We start from the raw sequence: 6,053 nt of genomic DNA on the forward strand, positions 1-6,053 counted from the left end.
AAGCTTGGAAAGTACTGTGGGCGTGTATGCTCAGGAAAGCACTAGTTAGTTCTAAATTCATAACCCATTTGATGGACGGCTTTTCCAAATCAACAATTGCTTTAGCGATTTCATACTATTTCCATTTTGCTCTTGTTTTTTTCACAATCATAACTCATTGCTGTTTCATAACATATGAAGTAGAAGGCCCCTACTCCTCTCACAAGGGTTTAATAGCACAAGTAGTAATACAGTTCCATATTACTAAATTTCATTACTCTTGCAGAAATATACTAGCTTACTACAAACCATCTTAAATATTCAAAGCTTAACTACATTTATTGTTTGTTTACTTAGACACTAATTTAAAAATCTCAGTAATATACAATGGGGTCTTCCAGTCGCTGGTTCAAATTAGCAAGGTTCCAAGAGGCTGCCAATTTAATATTCAGTTAGCTCTATTTTCTTCCATTAAAAACATTAAGTCCTTTGTTCAGTATGTGATATGCACAGAGAGAGAATAAATGTGAAATAGATATAATTTTGTAATTCAGCAAAACAAAACACTTACCAAGTCATGCTTTCAAGAGCTACATTTACTGTGTTACAAAAAATAAAGGCAGTTCTTAGGGCGGTCTGCACATGAATCAGTATACACACAGCATGTGTGATTCATAGAAACACATCAGCAGGGGGACATGGTTAAGAAGATACCAGTTAGCAAAGATTAAAATAAATATCTGTTTTTATCCAAGTTATATACTCAATTTGTTGAATCAAAGGGTTATTTCTATGAGCAGATCTATGATTCTCCTACTTGAAGTGAACTCAGCCACAGAAGAGAACATGAAACCAGAGCACCACTTGCTAGCTACACTTCTACTGAGTGAGTTATGATGATGTTTAAGTGGAAGTGCTAGCTCTATTTTTCCTTTTTTTGTTGCAGCTCAAGAGTTATTCTCTAATGTCACAAGCTGAGAGCTTGGTTTTCCTCCAATACAGAAAGAAGAGATGATATAAAATATCACCCAGCATTCACCATGATCAGCTCTCATTGTTCTCTGCTGAGAACTACAGAAAAAGGTACAGAAGATTATATTTTGAGCTAATGGAAATGGGTAGTGTGCCAATGAAATGATGCTGCTTTACATCAGCTCAGAATCTGATCCATTATCCTAGTCTGCCAGAATTCTGAGTACCACAAGTAGCAAGATTTACCCAAATTAGCCACTAGGGGCACCTATACATGAGCAGCGAGGCTGATCCAACATGCTATAATTACAGCGCATCAGAGAAGACTTGGTTAATTGAGTCTGTTGGAGTGTGATAATTACTGCACTCTAGCAGACTCCAGCACCTCATGTACCAGTATCCCCCCACTTAAAAATGGCAGCGAGGGCACTTTAAAGTTTGTCAAATGAGCTTTAGTTAGTTAAAGCGCCCCTGCCGCCATTTTTTAATGTGGGAATGCTGATACATGAGATGCTTTAAGAGCCGCTCTAATTAAAGCACCCCTCCACCCCTTCCCGAGCATGTGTATAAACGCTCTACAAGTTGAAGTAAGTTTTAGGATTGAATTTAGTTCTGCTTGAAGGGAAAATGTTGAAAATACCACTCTTTGTAGGGCATTAATAGAGCATCTGAAGTACATGTTGGAAGATTCAAAACCATTATGTTGCTCATGCACCTGCCCCATGTAACTTTGATCTTCTTATTGTTACCTTTGATCTACCTTTCATTTGTGATGGATTCACTGTCCCTTTCACTTGATCATAAGCTCCTTGGGGCAAAGATCTTGCCCAATGCTGCATTTGTACTTCATTACACATTCTTTACTGGGATACTATTGTGATAAGAACTAGGACTGTGCAAAATGGCGGCGTTCTGTTTCAACCAATGTTTCAACGTTTTGATGGAACAGTGTTTCGTTTCTAATTTTGTTTCCATTCAAAACAGCTGTTCTATTTTGTTCGGTTGAAACAGGGTTGAAATGGCGAAACTGTGTCGACGTTTCACCCATAGGATATAATGGAGAAGGACAAAACAGCATATAACTTTCTCATTTCTAGCCTGATGTGGTTGTAACCTGCAGGAATGGTAGCCCCTTCTGAGGGCATGAAGCCTGCCAAGTTTCAAGGAGATAGGTGCAGCAGGGCCTGGGGCCCTGCACCTCTAGCTGCTGTTAGGAATTTGAGGTAGTTTCCCCGAACACCCTGAACCTATCTCTTTGACAGCTGGCAGACTTTGTGGCCTCAGCAGGGGCTAGCAGGCCTGCAGCTTTCACCCTGCTGCGCCTTAACACACACACTGTCACCCATGTCACGAGTTTTGCTTGTTTGCAGCTTGAGGTGCAGTTTCCCCCAAACCCCTGCACCCATCTCCTTGAAACTTGGCAGGCTTTCTGGCCTCTGCAGGGGCTAGCAGGCCTGCAGTTTTGACTCCACTGTGGCTTAACATGTATACGTGACATGAGTTTTGCTTTCAGGATTTTGGGGTGCAGTTTCCCTGACCCTCTACACCTATCTCCTTGAAACTTGGTAGGCTTTATACCCTCTGAATGGGTTACCACTCCTGCACATTTCATCCAAATCAGGCTAGAAATAACAAAGTTATAGGCTGTTCTGTCCTTCCCATTATAGCCTATGGGCGAAACGTTTAAACACCGTCAAAACGGTGAAATGTTTCGACTTGCCTCATTTTGTTTTGAGGCTGCTTCAACTGTATCTGTTCCATTTTGATTTTGCTGTTTTGACCTCAAAACAGGTTGAAACAGCTTCGAAACAAAACTGGCAGCAAAATTTTGCGCAGCCCTAATAAGAATGCTAATAAAAACATCATTTCATCTCAGAGACTTGGCGCTGTGACTGTTGAGCAGATCAGATGAACTGAAGTCCTCTCAAAGGAGGTTTAGCAGCTAATCAGAGGTCACTTTAGTTAATGTTGGGACTTCAGGGATTTCTATGGACTTCCAGTCAGATGTTTAAAGGCATGTCATTGCCATAAGGATAATTCTGAACACTTTTTCTGGCTTCTGCACATTCACAAGGTTCAACACCTCACTGGCCTGAGACGTTATTGTCCAAGAATTTGTGATGGAAGTATACCTGGACTCTCAAAAGGCAGCAGTAATCCATCAAAATGAGAAACCTTGGAAAAGATGCATCAAAAGGTAAAAGTTGTTAGTAGTCTAGGTGGAAAATGTTGTCGTATTTACAAAGTAGCACACAAAGGGAGCTACCCCATTATAGCCCAGGTATTGGGCAAAGACCGTGGTGAATACAAAGTCTACCCAAAAAAGTCTGTTCATGTTGATGTAAATTTTGAGGAATTCTTTTGAACTCTATATAGATGCTTTAGATTTGCACCAGCATAAATGAAAAGAGAATGGGACTTACACTATGATGATGTTTAGTCATTGCTACTTATCATTGTTCTTCCCTCTGTTTCATCAGCTTATCACAAAACTTAATGTGATAAATTTAATGTGGTAAATTTAATACTCATTGCTTAATCACTTTTCTCTCAACAGGTAAAGAATAATAAAACAGTTGGAGAAAAATGACAAAATTTAGCACAATTTTCCCTTAGGAAAAAGCTGACTCACACTTTTTTATTTATGGGCATTCACCTTTTTCAGGTGACCTTACAAGTGGAGGAGCCCAATGTCATTAGTCTAGCTAATGGAACAAGCAGACACCCAACTATTCCAAGTCCAGCGCTCAGCCAGGGTTAAGGGTGGGAGGTACAGCAGTAGCTACAATAGCACAGGCAACAAGAAGGAAAGAGTATATGCAAAATTGCCTTTGTTTTTGTTCTGTAATCAGCCCCATGCTACTGTTGACCAGACTACAACTCCTGGGCTGGAGGCTTGGCTCCAGTGAAATCAATGACAAAAGTCCTACTGAACAAGGATACTAGGATTTCACCTCTGTACCTCTGAAAACATCTTTGTTTTTAAGGCATATATCTGAGAATAAGACTGATAGCAGAAAAGACTCCCATTCTCCAAAAGACTTTCTAATCAGAAAGAAATGCTTTGTTTCTATTCACCACTTGTAACCTCGTTCCTGCATGTTTCACCCCCAATAAGTGCTATTTCATGATGGCCAGTGTACACTGTTTTTCCATGTGTGAGATCAATACCTGTCTAAAAGTATTTATTCACCATAAAGGGCTCTGTTCCCTTTCTTTGTCACCCCTGAACTTCTGTTCTGCTCTTGAATTACTTGCTTGTTACCACAAGTTCTTCTTCTTTTACTTCCTGACTATTGCTTGTCTCTAGTGAGATATTTTTGCACTGCCATTTGTTATATAGAGCACAGCACATTTGCTTTCTGCTTGTCCAGTCAAAGGGTCCTTCCAGGACCAAAACTGCAGCTCAGTTTTAAAGTGTTCCCTACAAACATGCATTTCATCTTCTATTCTTCTCCAACAGCAACAGAAAAAGAGACAAGATGCTGGTGATCTAAAAGGGGACACAAAGGACTTATTGGGAAGCGGGGAAGAGGCAGGGGAGAAGAGGAGGAGGGGTTGCACTTTATGTAAAAAAGTCATATGATTTCTCAGTGCATAGTAGATGAGGCTTTCTTCAAACAGCTTGCAGAGAAGTTTCCCAATCACAGGCCCTGGTTCTTATGGGGGATTTCAATCACCCTGACATCTGCTGGGAGGGCAATACAGCAGTGCGCAGGCAATCTAGGAAGTTTTGAAGAGTACTGGGGACAACTTTCCGGTGCAAGTGCTGGAGTGGCCAACTAGGGGCCATGCACTTCTTGACTTGGTGCTAACAAACAGGGAAGAATTGGCGGGGAATGTAGTAGTGGGTGGCAACTTGGGCAGCAGTGACCACAAGCAAGGTTCCCTCTAAGGTGTGCGCATGTGCAGCCGTGCACAAAAAAAAAATCTTGCCGCGCATTAACTTTGTAATGCTGCGCACCCACCCAGAGAGGAGCTGGGCTGTGGCTTCCTAGAAACCCAGAGCACAGCAGAAGCACTGGGCTAGTTACCACTCGTCTGTGCTCCACTCCTCACCACGCCGACATCCCCGTGGGGAGAGAGAGTGGCACAGGGCAGGCAGCGGCTCCACCCCGAGGCAAGGCAGGGGTGGGGACAGGGCCTGGGGCTGAGGCAGGCTCCACTGGCTCCGGGGAACTGCTCCGCTCCTCAGCTCCTTCGGATGAGTTTCGCCCCCAGCCCCAACACCACGTGCCTCCTTGCTGCCTGGTCTGCCCAGTGGCAAGATGCACAAGGCTTTACAGAGTATATTAAATGATGTGATCTATGTCTGTCACATGAAATCCATTCTCTTTTGCATGCTCTCCTCAGGTGGAGAATTATATACAAACTTTTTTGTTTTGATAGGGTTTTTTATATTTTAATTTTTTTAAATAAAATATATAATATATATAGTTTAGTATTTCAAGAATCTTTTCTCCCAAATAATGTTGTAAGAATAATTTGTTCAGTGCACCAAAAAGGGGAGGCGAGACCAATTAGCTCACGGACCATAGCGGCACGCTCATGGATCGCTAAGCCTTAGAGGGAACATTGACCATGAGATGGTTGAGTTCAGGATCCTGAAGAAAGGAAGGATGGAGAGCAGCAGAGTAAGGACCCTGGACTTCAGAAAAGTAGGCTTTGACTCACTCAGGGAACTCATGGGCAGGATCCCTGGGAAGCCAAACTGAGGGAAAGAGGAGTCCAGGAGAACTGGTTGTACTTTAAGGAAGCCTTACCGAGAATGCAGGAACAAACCATCCCAATGTACAGGAAGACTAGCAAGTATTGCAAAAGACCAGCTTGGCTTAGCAGGAAACTCTTCAGTAAACTAAATCACAAAATGGCAGTTTATAAGTGGAAACTTGCAGAGATAACTAGGGAAGAATATAAGAGAATTGCTTGGGCATCTAGGGATGAAGTCGGGAAGGCCAAAGCGCAGTTGGAGTTGCAGCTAGCAAGAGATGTGAACGGTAACAAGATGGGTTTCTATAAGTATGTTGGTAGCAAGAGGGAGATTGGGAAAGTGTGGGTCCCTTACTGAATGGGGGAGGCAACCTTGTGACAGAGAATGAGGA

The sequence above is a fragment of the Alligator mississippiensis genome, chromosome 5, assembly GCF_030867095.1.
Source record: "Alligator mississippiensis isolate rAllMis1 chromosome 5, rAllMis1, whole genome shotgun sequence".
Taxonomy (NCBI): Eukaryota; Metazoa; Chordata; order Crocodylia; family Alligatoridae; genus Alligator; species Alligator mississippiensis.